At 34.2% G+C, this 23857-nt stretch overlaps 1 protein-coding gene and 2 long non-coding RNA genes across 5 annotated transcripts in view; 2 read left to right on the plus strand and 1 right to left on the minus strand.

Annotated features, from left to right (window-relative positions):
* LOC129946287 (serine/threonine-protein kinase NLK) overlaps window positions 1-23857 on the plus strand; it is a 361252-nt gene that overhangs the window by 68926 nt on the left and 268469 nt on the right. The window lies entirely within an intron of this gene.
* On the plus strand, window positions 12237-19004 carry LOC129946289 (uncharacterized). The gene is made up of 2 exons (XR_008781560.1): window positions 12237-12364; window positions 18746-19004. It is a non-coding gene; the product is annotated as an uncharacterized LOC129946289 (long non-coding RNA).
* LOC129946288 (uncharacterized) lies at window positions 12250-18726 on the minus strand. 2 transcript variants are annotated; one of them, XR_008781559.1, is made up of 8 exons: window positions 18435-18726; window positions 16236-16540; window positions 15865-16163; window positions 15195-15806; window positions 14989-15137; window positions 13179-13411; window positions 12780-13117; window positions 12250-12722 (listed from the first exon to the last, which is right to left on the minus strand). It is a non-coding gene; the product is annotated as an uncharacterized LOC129946288 (long non-coding RNA). The 2 variants fall into 2 exon arrangements; XR_008781558.1 differs by lacking the exon at window positions 18435-18726 and having other exon boundaries at window positions 12251-12722; window positions 16236-17309.

Below are 23857 nucleotides of genomic sequence, written 5' to 3' on the forward strand. Positions count from 1 at the left end.
TTTTTTTTAACCCAACCCGAAAACCTACAAACTTTTAAGCAAGACAATTCGACCGATGGGATTTGAAGATATCAGTGTGGGTTGCATCCCAGCCTATTTTTTTAGAATAATGTTGTTTTAGTGAATGGTTTTTGAAAAACACATTTTTAAACTTGAAATTAAAAAAAAAGTTGTATATGTTTTTACTCACCCAATTCCTTCAAGAATAGGGACTTTCGTTGAAAAGTATGACGAAGAAGGCCAAAAAGCATCCTCGTTACTGTGATACCAAACCCTAGCTAAATCGTCTTCACTAGCTCAGCATTGTAGAGTACAGAGTATGATTAGAAACAAGAAGCTTACATCTACGTTAATGCTGGACTCTATATGTGTATTCAGTCCATGTAGAATTGAAGTAGTTTTGATGACGGTCTAACCACTGGGGAGTTGTATTATGTGGAAATACTTTTTGAAAACAGTTTTTTTTGTCATCATTTTCAATTCTACGTAAGTATCTACCAGGATTTTCATTTATGAGAACTCGTTTTACGTTTTTCATTCTCTCATAAATTATTAACGTCAAGCAAAAAGCTTATACCTATCGTGTGCTGTGCGTATAAGGGAATACAGCAAAGTATATATATATATACATATATTTAGAATGTATAAAACCAGACACGTGTGATATAAAAAAAATAAAAATAACGAAAACAAAATTTCGCGCATAGGTACCTATAAACATTCTGCACATGAAGGCTTCAAAAACAAGACCCAAACAAAAAAAAATAAGTAAAAATTGACATAAATTAGAGTCTACTTAGTCTTACCACAGTGCTTAAAAAGATGGCTATATTTTTTTTTACACATTTTTGTTGTAAGGACAGATGGGTTCGTGTGTTGCGATTAACTTGAAACACTTACGGAACAACAGTGTCATATCGTGTCATATTGTAATACATGTTTTTTTTTTTTAATTTTTGAAATTTGTTGTTTTTATGTTTTTAAATTACTTCGTATTAATTTTTGTTTTGTTGCCAATTTGTTGTTGAGGAAAATGATATATTTTATATTTTAAGGACCAAGAAGGAAGGATAATAACATTGAGTTATGTGTTTTTTAATTTTCTTAATAAACTCTTAAAATAAATTGTTAAAATAAAATTTTTAATATTACAATGGTAACATTTTGAACATTAAAATGTTGTTTAATTATTTGGAAATGTCGTTCCTTTGTGAACTTCAACGTCAATTAAAATTCAGCTTTTTACTGAATGTAAAATTGAAACTGACATTGACAGTGATAGTGACATTTCGGTTTAATAAAGTTAAATAAAGCCAAATAAAGACCAATAAGTCATCTCCTAACTAATAAGAAATTACGAATACTAAATGAGATACTAAAATGGTTTAAACTGTATCAAAAACATTAAACAATCTATTGTTGAGGTAAATGCTTTTTAAACTTAGCCTTAAAAACACCGTTTTCGGTTATGTTAAGCATTTTTATAGGAAAATATTTTAAAAACCCGATGTGATAGACAACTTGAAAGGCAAGATTCAAACTTAGACCAGTGTTATTAGTTTCCTAAAATTTGAAAGTCTTAGTACTTAATTTTTTATTTTCTAGAATATGTCTTAAAAAGATTTAATTCAGAAGCTTTTCTCTATGACTTTCATTGCAAATTCGGGGTTCCTCAAGGGAGTCATTAAGGGCCACATCTTTTTTATCAATTATTATTAATTGGAATCTGTTATGTATTCCTCTGTGGTGTATGCTAATCAATATTCTGATCGTCTTCTGAGTCAAAAATATTATTCTAAAATATTCACTGAAAAGAATATGAAGGAAAAATTGAACTTTTATTTAATTTTTGTATGTTCTTCCTTTCAAAAATCCTACAAATACAATTCCGCTTAAAGTTGTAAAAGAACTTGATATTCACGTTTTAAGTATACATTTTGGAGGACTTGCTTAACATATTTAATTCAGATGCTTTTTACAAAGGCTTTCATTGAAAAATTAGAGGTTCCTCAAGGGAGTCATTACGGACCGCATCTTTTTTATCAATTGTTATATACTGTAATGTAAGCAACATAAAAGAAAAGTCTATTTATTTTATTTTAAATTAAAGTAAAACTGACCAACAATTAATGGTTGCACATGCATATGAAACTCAAAAAGAAAAATGTTCTTTTGGTTCAGATTTAGATGAACAAACCCTTTATAAATGAAACTAGAAACTAGTGGCAGTCTTTTACATAAGAGCGTTGCACTGTTACACGTAGACAAAAAATCAGAGTGTCGCGTTTCTATGATATAAGGGGGCACCACAGTCCTTCATGCTTTTTGTAAAAAGTCAGCTGTCTGTCAAATTTAGTCTTCAATTAAATGGTTGTTCGAAATGAGTGCTGTTTACTCCTCTCGCTTTGAGCCAATTTTTCTATGTTTTCATGAAAAAGGACCCAAATTAACGCAAACTGCTGCTGCGAAATATGTGGAAAAGTCGAAGCAGTTCGTTAGCAATTGGATAAATTGCTATAAAAAGATGTCTCAAAAAAAGACGAAAAAAAGCGCATTGTTCTCGAAAGATCCAATTTTGACTTAACGTGAAGCTGCTGTGAATTTGAAAGCAAAAGGTGTTGACATATCTTACGGAAGGATTCGCAGGCACTTGCTTGCCAATAAACTGAAATATCGCAGTATTTTGGAAAAACCAAACGCATGGATTGGGTGAAGGAAAACTTGGACCGAGATTGGAGCAACGTAAATTTTTCTGATGAATCCTCCTTCTGGGCATATCGGATCATCAAACACGCCTGCACAACCTCCACCAGTAGGATGCTTCAACGAACTGTTAAACACCCCGTCAAGGTCCATGTTTGGGGGTGCTTCTCAAACAAAGGTTTCGGTACTTTGTTCTTATTAACCGGGAACCTAAATGACGAAAAAGTGAAGAAAATATATCACAAAGCTTTGTTACCATCTGCTTAGCAATGGTATATCAAGAAAAATAAAAGCTGGGTAGAGCGTGTAGTGAGTGAAAGGCGCAAAACGGAGTTCTCACTTTAGATTGGCCATCTCAGTCACCGGATGCAAATCCCATAAAAAATGTGTGGGCTCTGACGAAAATGCAGCTTCGCAGACGCAAGCCATGTAATTTAGATCAACTTTCTCGACAAATTCGGAATATTTCCGGTAGAAAATGCTGCACTACTTGTGGAAAGTATGCCCCGAAGATATCAGGCCTTAATTGACAATGCAGGAGATTGGACCTACTACTGAGGTATTTGCATTGAGTATTGACGAACAAATTGTCAATAAATTTGTGAATTTTCGAAAAATCAATTGTTATTTTTTAACAGTGACCACGCTTTTATGTAAAACTTCCCTTGAAATGTTCTCACTTTAGAAATGTCGAAAATTCAAATAATTCTGAATTGTTCCTTGTAATTTCAAATGATATAAATAAAGTTCTTTTATTATGGATGTGTATTGATTTTGATGAAAAATTTTAAACATTATTCAGGTTATTAATTTTCAAAGAAGCTGAAAATTCCAAAGGAACATTTAAGTCACTTCTCCTATTTTTAATAGCGTTTCAGCATAGTTTTGTGCATTAGTGCCATTATAACAAATGCCTAATGATAAGCAACGGTTCAAAGGCAAACAGCTCCTAATAATATGCTACTAATTAATCTTCGAATAAAGAAGAATATATTGAATATCGAATTATAAGTGTTACCGGAGGATCTGTTCAAATGAGCTGCGAATGAAATATTCTACCGCCATAAAAAGTAGCTTAAAACACTCTTAGGCTTCCTAACTATTGTCACACAAAAAAATCATGTCATAATAGTGCTTCGTTGCGACGTGAAGGTAGCACAAACACACAAACAAACAAACAAACTCATTTTCAGTTTTCTTTATTTTTGAACACAATTTATATTTCTAACAAAAAATTTACAGTAAGGGTCAGTTTGTTCACTATGGGATATTTTTCATCTATAAAATTATCAAAGATGTCTGTTTTCTAAAAATATTCATTGATACTTAGTGTACTTAGCAAATGGGTTTAAGGGCTGCCTGCTACTCACGAAATTTTCTCATCACTCGAAGAATTCACTGGCGTTTTTTTTCTACTAGTGAGCAACATGAAGATTTTAGGAAGGCACGTAAAATAAGAGATTATACAGACATTGCAAAGCTGTCAAATTGGTTCCAAAGTCATCCTCCAATTCTAGTTACAAATGAAATCATGTCAATAGCGAGTAGCATCGTTGGAGGTTATAAAGTACCTTGATACAATGCTTATTCTCTAGACAATGAGCCATATAATGGGCCAACGAGTTTCAGAATCAAGGAGGGAAACTAAAATTGAATACTTCAGTTTTTATTTGTTGACTGTTAGAAACACATAGACATAGAGTCACTTTAAAAACTATAACAGATACGAAAAAATCCTGAAAACTTTATTTTGAAAAAAGTTAATGAGTCCTAGCTGCCGCTAGAGCTCACGTCGTCGTCGGATTCCTGGGGACTTTTTCAAAAGTTTTCGTTTTGCTGTAGCTGTAGCCAAAAGCCTTTTAATCAGAATTTTGATTTCGTATGATTTTTCTTAACTTAATATCAATTATTTTCAATTTACATTTTCATTTATTTTTAATGTACATTAAAAAATATCAACCAATGCGTGTAATAATTTTCTTCTTGCCTTTATTGTTAATTAAGTGATTGTCCATGAATAATTAACAAAAAAATCTCTGCCTATATTTTAAAAGAGCAGAATTAATAAAAGTCATACAACTTGCGCATTTAATAATAAAAACTATTTTCAGAAATAAAATTTAAAATTAACTTCATACATAATTGTGTGTGTTTAAAATTTAAATCCTTTTAAACCAATGGTTACCATTGTAAATAATTTATAAACCTACTGCCATTTAATTTTAATGTAAAATTTATATACAAAAATTATTAATCATAGTTATGTATGTTTGTATAAAAAAAAAATTGCATTATTAATTCTGAATTACATATAAAACGATCATATAAAGCTTAATCTCTTTTGTTCCATTAAATCACACGTTCTGAAAAGCGATTATAATAATATCGCATCTTTATTACAAACATGTACTCGTACTCTCCACGAATAGGTATTTTATCTTCATGTTCTATATAGGTTCGTAAAGCTCAGCTTCTATAGATACATACATATTTCTACCATATTAAATTTATTATAGATACTTTGCAAGTATCTAGATTTAGATTGAGATATAGAAACGTTTATAGGAACAATGCCAGCATCCTCATAACAATCCAAATGTTAATATATCTATGAGTCCCAATGCGGAGCATAGGTAAATCATCATTGTCCTTTATTACATTGTAAATGAGCTTATTAAGCATCGAATGGTAATCCTTCTAAAGCTTGTTGAATTCTTCTAAAATATAAGTCAGTTGAGCTGAAATACAATATATCTTATGTTAGGTTATGTTATTTGCTATAGTTGAAGGATTAAAAGGGCCCATTCATTATTGCCCATTGTTGTACAAATGCTCACTGCACGTGCTAGCTAGATACTTTAAGGAGTACTTATCTTTTCTTTTTTCCTTTTTAATTAGTATCTGCATATCTCACATGATGATGTCAAATGGTATCTATTTTACAATTGATTTCACTTTGAAAGGGATAAAGGATAAAGCATCAGCATCAGTTGGCTTGATAAATTGTTCATTGTCCGTGAGCCCATTTGTCCATTTTAGCTATAATAATTCTGAGAAGTTATAACTAAGGTCCCATCGGGTTTAGGTTCTATTCAAGTTGTATCAATAGTCGTAGACCCTTATGTAGGAATTTAATGACGTCGAAGCCCTTATTTAGATTTGTGGAAACGCATTTTTCTTAGTAAGAATTTTTTTTTGTTATTAGAAGATTTTGATTCCCTTGATGTTCTAAATACGAAAAAGTCAATAACATGTTGTTATAGAATTAATTGTTTTGAACTTAAGTCTTAAAAATAAACGATCATTTTATAAATGCTCTATTTCAAAAACCGCTAAAAGTTACAAATGAAATAACATACAAAAAATGGCATATTACCGCCATGGCTGGCTCTGGCGTTGTTTAATCTGGAACCCCAATTTTCGATGACTATTTCCCTACCTTGGTAATAACGCGCCGAATGTCGTCTTCTAAGTGTTCAATCGTTTCAAACTTATCGGCGAAGCAGCAGATGTTGCAAACAGGTGCGACAGCAGGACCGTTTACAGAATAACCAGAATAAATAAGCCGCAATTAAAGCACTTAAGAACAGCAAAGCGGTAGGACTTAATGGAATCCCCGCAGAGCTTTTACAAGCAGCACCAACGTCATCAAGCGAACTGCTTCATCCGCTCATAAAAGCAGCCTGGAACACCGAGTGGAAGAAGGGAGTTATTTTTAAGCTCTCAAAAAATGGATCTCTTACAAAGTGCGAAAACTGGAAAGAAATTTGCGTTCTACCTGCCGTTGTCAAAATAGTAGCAAAAGTCATACTGGAACGCATCAGTGAACATGGACACCTTGAGGCCACACTCAATGCCGAACAAGCAGGATTCCGTGCTGGATCCTCCTGAATTGATCAAATCCACACCCTGCTGATCATTATTGAACAGTGCGTTTAAGATCTATCACCACTACACCTGCTGTTCTTCGGCTTCGAGATGGCCTTTGATAGCGTTAACAGGGAGTATATCTGGTTGGTATTGCGAAGGAGAGGCATCCCAAAAAAACTAACTGCTATTATTAAAGCAACATACGATGGACCCAAGTTCAACGTTCTGCACAATGGTAGGTTGTCAAATGATTTTGAAATCCGAAGCGGAGTCAGACAGTGCTGTATTCTGTCGCCAATATTGTTTTTGTTGATGATAAGCGATGTACTGCGCTCAGCTTTGTCAGGTAGCGGAGGGATCCAATGGACTTTGACATTCTATTTAAAGCACTTGGATTACGCGGACGATGTTTACTTACTCGATCATGGATCTCCATCAAATGACAACAAGTGTGGAGAGTGAAGCAGAAATTGTGGGCTGAAAATTCCCACACAACAAAAATGATCAACCTCGGTAGCCGACCATCCTCTCAAATAAATATTTTTTCGCAACCGGTGAAAAAAGGATAGAGCTTCAAATACCTTGGAAGTATCGTGTTCAGCGAGGCAGAAACGAACAAGACGTCATCTGCCGCATCTGCAAAGCAAATGTGGCCTTCGGTATGCTGTCGAAAATTTGGAAGAATAACTCTATCAGCTTAAAACCAAAGCAGCACCTGAAAGGTTACTTCAGCCATTACAAGACAACTACACACCTTTGGGAATAGATGTGTTCGCAACATTCTAAGGATTTTCTGGCCAAACCGTATATCAAATGAGTTCCTTCATAGAAAGACAGGTCAGGAACCTATAGAACGAATACGAAGCATAAGTGGATGGATTGGACAAACGCTTCGAAAAGGTAACGACTGCATTGCAGGCCAAGCAAAGCAGTGGAATCCGCTCACACAAGAAGAAAGAAGAGCTGGACGACCGAGAAGCACATGGCGCAGGACAGTCGAGGCGGAATCAGCGTCATTAGGCAAGAGTTAGAAGGAGCTGAAACACAGCTCCGGAAACCGCACACGATGGTGCGTAGGCGTAGTAAAGGCCCTATGCTCCTTAAAGGGGTTCCCACCGGACTTAACAGGTCTGAGGACCTAAGTAAGTGAGTAAGTGTTCAATCGCTTCAACTTTATCGGCGTAGGCAAGCGATCGATACAGAAATAAAAAAGTAAATCGTACGATCTTGGTGTAAAATTAACGGTCCCATAAAAATAAAGTAATACCCGTGGCATGATGGTTCAAGGGGTCTTGGGTTCAATCCCTGCCACCTTAATTTAAAAAAAAATTTCGCGGGTACTCCGGGACAATTTCTTCGAGAGTAATTATTGTCATGAAAAAGTGCTTTTGTCAAATTAGCCGTTCGGATTCGGCCTAAAATTGTAGATCCCTTCCATTCCTGACAACAGTACTCGCACAAAGGAATGGTTGCGAGTTGTAAGTCACTAGGCCCTGGTTCACAACGGACTGTTGCGCCACCCAATTTATTTTATTTACATAAAGTTAAGCTATGCGATTACCAAACCACAGCTTCTGCACATCATAATTGTTTAATTGATTGATACAAAAGTTAGTAATCATGGCTCTATTATAGAGGTTACCATTGACTTCAACTTTCTGGCTAGCTTCGTTTTTGAAAAAGTACGGTACAATCATTCCTCCAACCCATAAAGAGTACCAAACAGTAAATTTTTCACTTGAGAGTTATTATTACTCAAAATACGGCAGTTTTGTTTATTGACGTATCCATCCATATAAAACTGAGTTGACCGTAAAATGGATGTAATAGCGGTACGTATGCCGAACAAACCGTTAAAAAAATCATTGAAATGTCAAATTAATCACTTGACAGCTGACAAAATGGCTGACAATTAAAATAGTGTTGCCAACATAATGTTGTTTAAATAAAAAAAAATATTAATATTTAACGTTATATTTGATCAGAATTTTGATTAGCTAATATTATTTCGCCTAAATTTGTTTAGATTGAAGAGAAAAAACCTGCAAACTCATTTGTCAGTGCTCTATCTCAAAAATCTATAATAATTTATGTTTAAAAACAAATTCAAGGTATGTACATTTAAACCAATCCTTCCGTACTAATTACGAACTAAAACCGTTAGAAGTAAATATGTTTAGCTCTCATAAACATTTTTAACAAAAGTAGTGTTGTTTTGTGCTTCTAGTCTTCTAATAGTTCTAATACTTCAAATGGTGGAAAAACAGAAAGTATTGGTCCTTTTTCTTTTAACTTCTATACTAATTCGACTCTTTGAACTTTGAAGCCACATGCTGTTTTCGACCCTCTAGCATTTTAAGCTATATCATTTTATTTCAAAACAACATCAAACTGGAAATGAACGTATAGTAAGCGGATTCAAAAAGTTCCTGTAAGCAGAGAAATTACAGACGTCGAATTTCTAAGAAGAAAAAAAGAGACAAATTATTTGAATACTTCAAGAATAATGACAAAAAGAAATAAATTGTATCTCTTATTCACAAGTACCATGTAAGTTTCAACCCTTGTAATTAATAAGGTCAAAACAAATTTGCCACTTGAAATAGAATTAATAGCTTTAATTTCTCCATTTAACATTTGAATTCTATTGTAATTTTGATCTCCTTTATCCTAGATTCCGACTTATTTTAAATTTCCTTCTCGGAAAGGGAATGTATTGCATTCCATTTATTGTATCCCTTAGAATAATGTCTTAACATCTTTTAATCAACCAAAAACGAAAAACCACATTCCATCAGACCAAAACCAACAACAACACAAAACAAATTTCTACCCTAAAATGCACATTTGCACCAGAAAAACCATTCTAGAACCGAGACAGAGACAAAAACAGCGAGAAAAAGAGAGAGTACAATTAATTTAAGTTCAAAGACCATCCGTCGATTTGGAATCTGATTAATGTCATGTAATAGAAGTTTCAAGTTTCGTGGCTGTTTTTCCTGGTACTTACAGTATAGAAGTTCACCAATCTTTTGAATTGAGTTTTACCTGAATTCTTTGGGCACTCGCCCTCCCTATAAAATATTAACCCCGGGTGGTGTAGTGTGTACGTGGTTAGTGGTGATGGCGGGCGATGGTGCTCATAGCAACACTTTAGGGGTTTGTGCACCATCAACGACCGTTGTCGACGACAATAACGTCGACGTTCGTCGTCGTCGTGGTACTCGTTGAGAGTAAAGCATATGCAATTGGTAAAGGATTTTCTTTTTGCCATTGATGACGACGACAACGACTGGCAACAATGTATTACAATAGAAAAAGTAAAAAAAAGTTCCCAGAACTAAGAACCGGCTACAATGAGGTCGTCGTTCTACGTTCGTTGTTGCAAACGTTAAATTAATTTTCCTTTCCACCCTTTTTTCCTAAGTGCATCCAATTCATACAAAAAACATAAAGACCAAACCATCCTTCACCCTATGCCGTATAGCGGTGCATCCGACACCGGGTTAATTTTTGTTTTTTTTTTCTCTCTCTTTTGTTCCAAGTTGAAAACCCTTCTTAAATAGGGTGTATCAAGTTTATTTATATTTTTTTGTTTAAAAAAATATAGTTTATAAAATAATTTCTGTAGACGATATAATAACATCTGGATTTAATATTTTTTCTTACTGTCAGAGAGAAACGAAACAAAGAAGTTAACTGAATGAATTCGAACTTGGTTCTTCGAATTTAATTTCGAAAACAGCTGTTTTTTTAAATCCCTGATACAAACATTTGCAATTATGTATTTTGTTTTGAAGATAATGCTATTGATATGAGTTTTTCGAATTGCAATTTTGAAATATATACGAATATTAAGGAATACGAAATAAAATTTGCAAATAGATTTTTCGAAGTTCGAATATTCTTTAAAACAAAAGAATTATTGCGTACAGAAAAAGATAAAAAGTCGGAAGAGAAAGAAAACTTATTTATTTCAAATTTTTCGGATTAAAAGTTTCAGTTTAACGTTCTTGATATTCTTTCATTTCTAAATATTATTATCCTTTTTCGAACTCATGTTTTCTCCATCATATAATTTTTCTTAAAACGTTTTGATTATAATTCAATCCATTTTAACTTCGATACTTCGTTAAATAGAAGATAATAAATTCTTGCTTCGAAGGTTAAACTAATTAAACATATAACACAATTCTTGGTTAAAGAATCGTTAAACAAGCACATATTGGATTTCGAATTTCGAACATTCATTATTTATAGCTAAATTTAGTGATAAAGATAAAATGAACACCTTAACCACATTGTAATCAGAGTAAAAGTTAAATTTGCAAATGATTTGACACATTTTTTTTTTTTTTTTAGTTTTGGACAGAAGTTCGAGTTTTGTTTCGAACTATATTTTTCAAATATATTTTTAAGTTCTCATAGTAAATTATTGTAATGGGTCCGATCTGTCAAATTAAAAAATTTGACATTTCTCGACGTTTTAAGGTCCATAGAGTCGAAATAAAAGATTTTTAGAAAGATGTCTGTGCGTTCGTGTGTACGTACTTTCGTGAGATTTTTCTCGTCGTCCATAGCTCAAGAAATAGAAGAGATATCGACTTCAAATAATTTTTTTAATACAGACAATAAGGCAGAAAGATGAGAAAGGGCTCTCCAGAAAATTGCTTGGGTGATTTTATTTAACATAGCAGTTTAAAAAAAAATGGTGATTTTTACTCATAAGAAATATTGTTGTCAAAATTCAGAAAAATTAAAAAAAAAAATCCAATTAACATTTTTTTTTTATAAATCAAAAAACCTAAAAAAAAAATTTGTCACCTCGAAAATTTCACGAATACAAAATGATTTTTTCTCATAAACAATGTTGTGCAACGAAAAATAGCGTTTTTAACATCTGGTAATATTTTGAGAAAAATCGAATTGACAGTTTTTTTTATAAAAACCTAAAATAATTACTCAAAGTTGGTAAAAATTGATTTTCGACTCAAATATCTTTTCAAAAGTTTTGAGATTATGGCTTCCAACTAATTTTTACTCATAAGAAACATTGTTCTCAAAATTCAGAAAATTTTTGAAAAAAATCAAATTGACAGTTTTTTTTACAAAAAATCAAAACCTAAACAAAAAAATGAATAAAAGTTGATAAAAATTGATTTCCAACTAAAATATCTTTTCAAAACCTTGTGTTGAACGCACGGAGCTACTCAACATCGGTCATCGAACGCGCCTAATAAAATGTACATAAGCCCATATAAAACTTTCATAAAATGTCAATCAAAAAATGTCAATAGAAACGTCATTCGGAATTGTCATATTCATTCTCTCAAGAAATAAAAGGTGTGTGAATTTAAGAAAATAAACGTGTTGTGTTTTAATTTGTAATATTAAATTTAATTCTTTGAGTTTATTCTATAAAATTAAAATAAAATAATAACAAGGCTTTTCAGCCGAAACATTGGTCCTTCGAGCCGGATTTGCAGATTTCCCATGTTGGGGACAGACAACAGACTAATGCTGGGCAGAGACAGAGGCCCGTGTAAGCATTTACGAGTCAGGGTTGCGGGTTCACGAGGGGCTGGATAAGTTCCACCTCTAGAATGACAGACAATGAGACATATTTTGGCACTGAAATATTCGTACATTGTATTGAGTGGTCCTTCGAGCTACAAAATAATATCGATATTTTTTTTCAAAGATTATTAAAGTGTGTGCGGATCAAATTATTGTAGTGTGTCAACGAGGGATAACCTGCAAAACTTCCTCAGACGCCATTTTACAAGAACAAGTAAGTGATTTCCTTACTTTTTTATATTACTTTTTATATTAAATTAATATGGCGAGCAAACAATTAAGCGCAAAATATAAGCAACTTAAAAAAGACATAGACAATTTTGGTAAAAAAGGAAAAGCTATTAATGTGAATTACGTTCAAACACGAATCAAATTATTGGATGAGTTGTGGGAATCTGTCTCTGCAATATATGAAGAGGTTATAAGTGCTGAAGATGAAGATGCGAAGAAGCAACCGGAGGCTGAAACCGTGTATGAAAATTTTCGAGAAGAATACTGCGATTTTCAAACAAGACTCCTGGATTCGCTGGCAAGTCTTGGTGGCAGTAGCAGTCAGCAGTCCAAAGAAGTCCCTGAAAAAGAAAAAGTTTGTAAGAGCGAAGAAATTCACCTGCCAGCTATTAAAATACCTTCTTTCGATGGAAGTTATGAGTCTTGGCCGAATTTTCATGATCTATTTGTGACGCTTGTCGAAAATAAGCCATCTCTTTCGGATATTCAAAAGATGCACTACCTTAAGACAAGTTTAACTGGCGATGCTGAGAAGTTGCTTTCATCCTTGAAGATTCACGGCCATAATTATGCGAAAGCATGGACGATTTTGCAAGATCGTTATGATCACCCTCGCGTCCTTGTCAATATCCAGTTGAGTGCACTGTTCAATTTGCCATCACAGTCACAAGAGCGCGTTGAGTCGATTAAAGATTTATTATACACTTCAACACAAGTGATTCACAGTCTGGCAAATCTGAAAATAGAAGTAGAACATTTAGATCCGGTGCTAATCTTTCTTCTAGTGCGAAAGTTACCTGGCAAGACACAGCAAATGTGGGAAGAGAAGCTGAACGAAAGAGAGAAACCAAAGCAGTTGCCGACTTTCAAGGAATTTACATCCTTCTTGGAGACAAGGTTCAGAACACTAGAAGCGGTAGATCAGCAGCACTGTCAGGGTACATCCAACACGTCACGCAACTCTTCACATAAGCATTCCTTTGTAGCTCATGCTCACGCTGACAAATCGAAGCTGTCCTGCAAAGTATGTCTGAAAAATAAACATGCGGTTAGAAAATGTCACAAATTTTTGAAAATGAGTATTACTGAGCGTATTCAGCTTATTAACAAATTAGGTGTATGTAGAAACTGTTTAGGGTATAATCATGCAACAGATAATTGTCGAAGTAGCCGTAGGTGTTACCATTGCCAACAACCACACCATACGCTATTACATGATAATAATACACCTTTTCAGCCACTTCAACAACAATCGTCAAATAGCAGTCAGCAGCAACAGGGTACCAGCCAAAATTTGCAAAATACCACTTTAAATGCACAAGCTCCTTCATTCCAAGTCGCCAATAGACAACCGTCTACATCTACCAATGTAACCTCTCACCACTCTCAGTACGACAGTCCCACGAAAAATTCACAAGTTTTACTGGCAACTGCCCTTGTTAAAGTAAAGTCTTCATTGGGAGAGTGGTTGACGCTGCGTGCATTGCTAGATACTGGATCTGAAGCGTCGTTTATTACGGAGTGTGCAGCCCAATTGCTACAACTCAAATCTCGAACAACTCACACTGGGGTTTCCGGGTTGGGTTTGGTCAGCAGTGGCACATGTTTAAGAGTGGTAGATATCACTTTTGCTTCGCAGCATTCCACTTTTGCAACAACAGCGCAAGCCTACATCTTAAAGTCACTGTCTGGGCATTTGCCGGCCCGGACCCTTCACGTTGAGAATTGGACTCATCTCAACGATTATGTTCTAGCCGATCCTGAATTCTACAGGTCGTCCAAAATTGATATTTTGCTTGGCAGTGATGTCTTGGCAGAACTTTTGTTGCCGGAACTGATATCGCCAACAGACAAGTCAATGCCAGTCATGCAGAAGACAACATTAGGATGGATCTTATTCGGAAAGGCCCCAATTGTATGCGAGTCAAGTCATCAGGTCAGAAGTTTCATCCAAACTGTAGATGTTGAAACCCAACTGCGCAAATTTTGGGAATTAGAAGAGACGCCTTTTAAGCCATTCCAAAGGTCGGAAGATATAGAATGTGAAAATCACTTCATCGCCAACACTGAACGCACAGTTGAAGGGCGCTATCAAGTAGCATTGCCGTTCAAAGGAAATGTTCGTCCGGTTTTCGGTGATTCTTACCAAGGTGCTTTACGGCGATTCCAAGGCTTAGAGCGACGTCTTGATGTAAATCGACAGCTCCGAGAGCAATATTCAGCATGCATAGAAGAATATATCCAATTGGGTCATATGAGCGAAGTCGACAAGAAAAGTTTGCCAGAAAATAAACATTACTTCCTGCCACATCATGCTGTCATAAAAGAGAGCAGTTCAACCACGAAACTGAGGGTGGTGTTTGATGCATCCTTCAAAACATCTAGTGGAGTCTCTTTAAACGATGCTATGTTAGTAGGTCCTGCACTTCAACAAAATATCTGTGACATCATGCTTCGGTGGAGGTTGTATAAATACACCTTCACAGCTGACATCGAAAAGATGTATCGCCAGATCTTGATAGCTGAACAGGACAAAAATTATCAGCTAATTCTATGGAGAAAGAACTCTGAAGACCTCATCAAAGTTTACAGACTTAACACGGTTACCTTCGGAACAGCTGCCGCTCCATTTCTTGCGATCCGAACGTTGCAGAAGTTAGCAGAGGACAATTCCGAAAATCAACTAGCAGCCAATATGATCCGTGAAGAGATGTATGTCGATGATTTGATATCTGGTGGAAACACGATCGAAGAGGCTAAGGAGAAAATTCAACAAATTAGATCAACATTAGAGACAGCTGGATTCTACTTACGGAAATGGACTTCCAACTCTGACGAGTTACTTTCGAGCATTCCAACAGGAGAACGGGAATCAACATTCTCAATGCCGTCAGAAGATTCGGAACGAGTTAAGACGCTCGGTGTCCATTGGCTTCCTTCTGTTGACAAATTCTCTTTTTGCTATAATTCGCTTTCCAATCCGCAGCCGACGAAACGATTTATTCTATCCACGATAGCTCGGCTGTTCGATCCGATGGGTTGGATTGCTCCATGTATTGTAAAGGCGAAGATGTTCATGCAGCAATTGTGGGTGAAGAAAATGTCATGGGATGAACCAATTGAATCGTCACTTCTGGAACAGTGGAATGCTTTCTACGAAGACTTGCAATTTATTAACAAAATTCAATTTCCAAGGTGGGTTCAAACCATTGGTGATCTGTATCGTTTGGAACTGCATGGTTTCAGTGACGCCTCGGAGAAAGCATACGGAGCAGCAGTGTATCTACGAGTCGAAGACGATAAAGGAATGGCGAAAATGCAACTCCTTATCGCCAAATCTAAAGTTGCTCCTGTACAGCCAGTGAGTCTTCCTCGTTTGGAACTTTGTGGTGCTGTTATGTTGGCCAAACTATTGAATCATGTCACTGAAGTTTTCGGTAAGAAAAACATTAAACAATTCGCATGGACGGATTCAACTATTACGCTTTCTTGGATTCAAGCATCGCCAACCAAATGGGAGACATTTGTTCGGAATAGAGTCGGAGAGATACAACGGCTGACTACAGTCAAAATATGGAAACACATCCCCACTCAACAAAATCCTGCAGATTTGGTTTCCAGAGGTGTTCTACCATCGGCTTTGCTGGATGACAAGTTATGGTGGAACGGACCTGAATTTTTACGGAATGTCTGGGATTTTCAGCATCCTACACAGCCACAAATTCATGCGCATCACATCGAACAGGTTGTTCCTCCAATCAATGAATTAATTCATAGATATTCTGAAATGAACAAATTAATACGTACTTGTGCTTTAATTTTACGCTTCATAAATAACTCTAGAAAATACATACCCAATTGGAAAATTGGACCGATTTCACCAAAGGAACTTCATGATGCAGCCAAAACATTAGCAAAATTAGCTCAGCTTGAAATGTTTCCTGACGGCATTTTAAAGTCCAGAGGCATGGCATCTCTACACCCTTTCGTAGATCTTGATGGAGTTATTCGTGTTGGTGGAAGATTGAAGAATGCTAACTTGCCGTATGATCAACAGCATCCAATCATTTTGGTTCCAAATCATCATTTTACCAAACTGATTCTTCAGGACGCACATGAAAAAACTCTTCATGGTGGCATTCAATTGATGATGAGTTATCTACGGCAAAAATATTGGATTTTTCAAACCAAACGAGCAGTAAAACACTATCTTCATAAATGCACTATTTGTTATCGGTATAGGACTAAACCAACTTATCAACTAATGGGACAGTTACCATCGCCCAGAGTGACTGCTTCCAGACCATTTTCCCATACAGGGGTTGATTATGCCGGTCCGATCAATATCCGGGCTTGGAAAGGCCGCGGAGCAAAAACTTATAAAGGTTATTTGGCCATCTTTGTTTGCCTAGCAACAAAGGCCATTCATCTAGAAGCGGTAAGCGATCTTACCACTCAAGCTTTTCTCGCAGCATTTCGTCGTTTCACATCACGAAGAGGAGTCTGTGGTCAGATTTACAGCGATTGTGGCACAAATTTTAGAGGAGCTGAGACAGAATTGTATCGTCTTTTGAAAGATGCCACTCATGACTGGAAAGATGTTGCTGAAGTTTTATCGTCACAAGGAACAAAGTGGAATTTCATTCCTCCTGCTTCTCCGCATTTTGGAGGTTTATGGGAAGCTGGTGTAAAGAGTGTCAAACACCACTTCAAAAGAGTTGTTGGAAATGGGACATTAACTTTTGAGGAACTCACCACACTTTTAGCGCAAATTGAAGCGTGTTTAAATTCGAGGCCTCTTTGTCCATTGACTGAAAATCCGGATGACTTTAATGCTTTGACTCCAGCACATTTTTTAATTGGAACCCAAATGTTCACAGTACCTGAGCCAGATCTTACGATCAGTAAGACCAGCTACACTGATCGGTGGAAAGCTATCCAATTCAGTTTGCAAACTTTTTGGAATCATTGGCAATCTGAATATTTGGCTCGCATGCAGCAAAGATCAAAATGGCTAAAACCACAACCTCAACTTCAAATTGGAGACCTGGTTTTAATTAAAGATGAGAGACTTCCCCCAACAAAATGGAATTTAGGACGAATCCTAGAAACGTTCCCAGGAAAAGATGACATTACAAGAGTAGTCAAGCTGAAAACGGAACAAGGAGAGTTTAAAAGACCGGTAACGAAGCTATGCCCTCTACCAATTAATAACAATGAACATAACATAACAAATCAAGTCTAAAACACACACACACACACACACACACATATACACACACACACATATATCCACACACATACACACATACAACTCACACCACATACACATACCACATACACACACACATTTCATATCACAACACGCTTTTTATATATGCATCATGTAATATCATACGAAAATGGAAAATGCTAAGGCATCACTTTACTTTCCTCGCAACTCATCGTAATTTAAATATGCATACTGTCAAAATCACTTGAAAATGAACAATTAATTCATCAAACGAATTTCGCCCATCATTTCCTTCGAAAACAGCGAATAAATAAATTTAATTTCATTTTATTAATTCCGCATGAAAAGCACTTATATTTGCTCATTTCACCAGAAAAACGCAAAAAACAAAAAAAAAAGTGGATAAATAAGATATTTTAATTTATTTATAATTTTACCGAAATTCATCTAAAATTAAAATATCCACGATTAAAATGCTCAATTGTTTAATCAAAACGCATTTAAAAATTATATCCGCTTATAAAAAGAACGCATATGAACTTAAAGTATTAAATCACATCAAAATTTATAAATTTCAATCTAATTTTCATTAACGGAATCATCACAAATAATTATTATTTCAATTAATGAATTCAACAAAATTAACAATCACTTAAAACATTTTCACTTAAATTCCGACAGAAGAAAATTGAAAACCGACTGGAGAAAACGGCCCTTAAAAGACTTCGATGGACGTGAACATACATACAATTATAGAATATAATAACTTTGATTAATCAAATACAATATCTAATTGAAATCATATAATTTTTGCACTCACCTGGATAGCTGCATAATTTTCAATTTTGTTTAATATTTTTTACAAATTTAACACTAATTTACAACACTTAATTCAAAATTTAAATAAAACAACAAAAAAAAAAAACACACCCGAAAGCACAAACAACGCCGTAATTGATGGAATTTTCCATTTACAACCAGGCAAATTGTTGTTGTTTGCCTCCGTCTTACTCGTTGGTTTTATCAATGAAACGATCGAATTATCCCAGGATTGACATGTGCATTTTCGTGGATATATCTACCAGCAAAACAATTAGCACAGACACAAACCAAAACCATGTCCAAAACAAGAAAAATTTTAACTTCTAACGTCTTCTATCTACTGCAAGGTACCAGAACACAGGCTAATAAGCGCCTGTTTCGCCCGGGGAGAATGTTGAACGCACGGAGCTACTCAACATCGGTCATCGAACGCGCCTAATAAAATGTACATAAGCCCATATAAAACTTTCATAAAATGTCAATCAAAAAATGTCAATAGAAACGTCATTCGGAATTGTCATATTCATTCTCTCAAGAAATAAAAGGTGTGTGAATTTAAGAAAATAAACGTGTTGTGTTTTAATTTGTAATATTAAATTTAATTCTTTGAGTTTATTCTATAAAATTAAAATAAAATAATAACAAGGCTTTTCAGCCGAAACACCTTGAGATATTGGCTTTAAACTACGTTTATCTCTTAAAAAATATTGTTTTCAACATTCAGTAAAATTTTGAGAAAAATTTAAGTATTACTTTGTTACAAAAAATAAAAACCTAATACTAAAACTAGGTAAAAAATTACTTTCGACTCAAAAAGCTTTTCAAAAATTAAAAATAATGTTTTAAAACTTTTTTATTTTACAAAAAAAAATTCAGGAGTTTTTTTTTAATCAAATAGTCCGTTTTTTTCTTACAAAATAAAATGTACAAAAAAATCGTACTCAAATTTGGTAAAAATTGATTTTCGGTTCTAGATATCTCTCAAATTAATTGCATTTATCCAATTTGTAAAAATTAAAAAAAATGGTACTTAACTGCTAAAAATTTATTTTGACTAAAAATCTATTTAACAGAACTAGATTTTCAAACTAAACTATTTCATTCTATGAAAAATATTGTTGGTTATTTTGAAATTTTTAAGAATAATTCAACTGACAACTTTTGTAACCCAACTCTAAACTTTCAAGCAAGACAAATCGACAGACGGGATGGGAAGTTATCAGTGTGGGTCGCATCCCAGTCTCTTTTTTTAATTTCAAATTACAATCGTTTCGATGGGAAAATAATAAAATATACAATAACTTCTGGTTTTGAAATTGAAAACACAATTCTTGATCGAAAATATTTTTAATTTCGAACATTCATTATTTATAACAAAATTAAGATAAAAATGAAGTAAAAACCTAAAGACAATATTATTGTCTTCCGTATAAAAGTTTTATTCGGAAATAGTTTGACACTAACATTTTTTGACTTCGAATTTTGACCAGAATTTCGATGTTGAATGAACTAAATATAAATTTCATTTTTTTTGTTTAATTTTTAATTTCGATGGTTTAAATTTTAAATGATACCGAAAATAGCAAGAAAATTCTTTTCGAATATTAACATTTTTGTAACTTTGATTATCGAGCTTTTATTTAAAGAAAATCTTTTAAGTTAGATTTAACCTAAAAATATTATTCTTCTTCTAGAAATTTAAATCAAGAATGTTCGAAAATACTTTCGTCATTTCAAATTTGGATTGTTTCGATTGGAAACTATGAAAAAAATATTTTATCTTCGAATTTATGTGTTTTACTTAAAACAAAATGTTAAGTAATATTTTTTCTTGATCGAAGTTTCCACTTTAATTAAATTGTTTGTTTTCGAAATTCGAACTGGAACATAGACGAAATTCGAACTGGAACAAAGACGAAATTCGAACTGACCAATATCTAAATTGGAAGTATACAAAAAAGTAAAAAAAATAAGAAAATTTCAAGGGCAATTTTAAATATTCTTAGTGTTAGATTTGAAAAACTAAGTCAAAATTAAGACAAACTTAACGTCGAATGTTGTATGGATCAAAAATAGGACTGAGTATGTGTTCTGGAAGATTCTTACGGCAATGAAATGAATGAATTTAAACACGCCAATGTGAAAAATAACATCAGAAAGTTAAAGTTTTAGTGCATTTTTGGATTTAAAAAGTAAAACTATAACCACAAACATAAACTCATTTCAAAAAGATATGCATAGGGTGCAATATAAACAATTCAACACAGCCGCAACAGTATTTCCTTCTTTTTTATTTTGTGTGTGAAAATGCTGGTGTTTTCGATTTTCTATTAGATCTTTGTGAATAATCGAGGGCATGTGTGCCCATCTACTTAAAAAATAAAGTAAAAGAATACAAAGGTATCAGCATAATTTTCATACAAATACATTCACTCATTTACACACATACTGACATTAAACACACACAAACACACTAAATAACCTGAATAATTTTCTCTCTATTATTTGAAAATGCTCATGAATTTCCCTGAAAAATTCTCAATCGCCTAGTAATGGGTTTAAATGTGTATACCTTCTACAACTACCCTATCTACCTTACCTACCCTATTCAAGAGTCTATATTTTATATGAGTGTCTGTGTAGGACTCGAATTAAATGTTAAAATTGTTCAACAAAAAAAAAACATAAAAATATGAGGAAAACTGAAATGAAAATGTAATTGTACCTACTCTGGATCTGGATTTGAAATTTTTTTCCAACTTGAACACAATAACGAGTGGAGCAGATGTGTGCGAGTTAACAGGAACTAAAGAAAATCCTCGAGAGGGATAATTTTATAGATGCACACACAGGCTCATACAGCATCACTCTTCGACTTCGACGACTTCACACGCATAAAATAATAATAACATCAGCGATGTAAAATTCTTAATGAAACCAACGCACACATAAAATTATGTGCTTTTGTATAACCAAACTAGGGTTGCCATGTTTTTAACCCCATTGAAAAATTATTTGTAGCTCAAATTCGAAAAGTCAAAAAAGTTGCCCAAAAATAGCTCAGTTTCTATTTGAACAAAAAACTGGGGAAGCTTAAACAAAATGTATTTTTATTTAAAACAAAGATCGGAAAATGTATTTTGTTCATAAAAATAGTTAATATTGTTAACACCTTTAACGGTTTTATATTAAATTTGGGCTATTTATGGCACAAATATGATTCATCTGTCATATTGCAACTTTGGAAAGAAAAACACAGCTAGTTTCCGATAAGTAACCCAATTTGGCAAGCCTCAACCTATCAGTTTTTAATAAAATGGGAGGGAGAGGTGCAAAAAAAGGGGGGGGGTGAAGAGGGGTAGGTAAATATCTAACTACAGACACTGTAAGTAGCGAGCGACAGGCACTACTATACTTTGTGCAAGAGTAACATTAACTTGTTCACTTTTTCATCATTGCACACCCCTTTTTAACATTCAGATTTGTAGTCTACTCTTGTGGCCCCCTGGGAGAGGAACGGGGGTTGAAAAGTATTTGGTATAATGTGGTGGGGATGTTGCGACCTTTGGAGAATTGGTGCTTGTGCCGTGTTGATACGTGCCAGGAATTAAAAATGAATCGGAAGTGAACTGGAAAAGAACCACAGAAACTGAATGGTAAAATATCAGCCAACAATCAGGCACCGTTATTCACAATGAAACTTCTACCACCCTCCACAACATCAACGACCAACAGCTTTGCCTCCTAAAAAATAAAATGAAATCCAAAATAAGGTTTTTATTTTTTAGGTTTTCAACTCTTTTTCTGTTGGGTGGTAGGAAGGTACCAAACCAACCTACTCCTACACAACTCGTACTGGTTCGTCCTTTGGAAGGAGAAAAAAGAACTATGTTTTTGGAAAATTTATTGTCTATCCGTTCGTTTTTGTCGGTCGGGTTGGAGCTGGGGCTCGAACTCGAGCTCGAGCTCTGGGGGTGGTTAGGGTTCTATGTGAGCAAAAACTAAAGCTATCTGAAATACATATTTGTATTGTGCATACAAAACTTCAACGAACGAACGAACGGTGGTGGCGAGTGTTTCAAAAATGGTAAAGCTGTTTGTGCTTGCTCCGAGATTCAGTACCTTTAGCTAACCTAAACCTACCTCTATCTATGTACATATAGCGAAGCTTGCTGATGGTTTATATATTTTTGAGGTTTTTCCGATTTTCAGTTTAGGGGGTGAAATGAGATTTTCGTTTTTTTTTTCTCTTCCCTTCTTGTTCATTGTTTTGTTGCCGGATGCTTATGAAATATGCAAATAAAGAAACAAAAAAAATCACAATGATTCAACATTGTAACGATTTTTATTTGTTGCAATGAGTTATACGAATATTTAGGTACATTGTTAGAATTTAGGGGATTGTTTGAATTGAATATATGAATATGGTGATGTTGTAGTTTTGATAAATATGCTAAGGGTGCAGTTGTAGAGAGGTGCAAACGGACGGACTCGTATTAGGTATTCATTCTATATAGTCGTACTTCTCTTTGCACAAAACCTTCACTCTTGATCTGTAAATAAGGATTTTAATTAAGTGGAACAGTTTTTTTTTTTCTTATTCTTCTTTTATTTAGATTGGGTCAATGGTCTTTATAGGGTTTTGTTATGTAAATTTGTTTATTCGGGAAAGCAATTTGGTTTTTTAAATTCTTGTACTAGAATTTTTCTTTTTTTGAATTGAATTGAAATGTGTGAGAGGAGTTGAATATAAAGGAGTTGTGTAGAGCTTAGAAAACGAAACCGAACGAAAGAATTTCTTTTAGTAAATAAGCTTTTAATGACCTTAAATTTAGGAAGACAAGCTTTTGAGTAGATACAATACTTGTGTTTTATTGGAAAATCTATCAATAGTATATAAGGAATAACAAAAACAATATCCGCAGTATGAATACTACCGATAAAAGTTAAAGTTGAATCTTACTACGCGTCGGTTTTTGACATTTATACGAGTCTCGAATGGATCTTATGTGATTTCGTTCTTAAATGTTGGTACGTTGATATTGCGTTTGTATCTCGATGGCTGTGTTCGTTAAGTAGTTGTGCATTTGGAATCATGTGTTTTCCATTGGGGAAAATAATCAATCTGTTACTGTCGATATTATTTAGTTAGAGAAAACAATAGTAAAGATAATTAAGTTTTGCTATGTTTATCAAATAAATCTTTTTAGTGTTTGTTAGATTAAATAAATCTTTTTGGCGTTTCCACCGCACAAGAAGATTTAAAAATGATTAAGTTTGACAACACTTTCTAAAATGCAAATGGTGTTTCGATGTTTCTTATGAAGTGGAAATCAGTGGAACGTTTACTTCTTATATCCTCAGACCTGTTTAGTCCTTTGGGAACCCCTTAAGGGGTATAGGGTCTCTACTACACCTACG

This window comes from Eupeodes corollae, chromosome 2 (genome assembly GCF_945859685.1).
Source record: "Eupeodes corollae chromosome 2, idEupCoro1.1, whole genome shotgun sequence".
Lineage (NCBI taxonomy): Eukaryota > Metazoa > Arthropoda > Insecta > Diptera > Syrphidae > Eupeodes > Eupeodes corollae.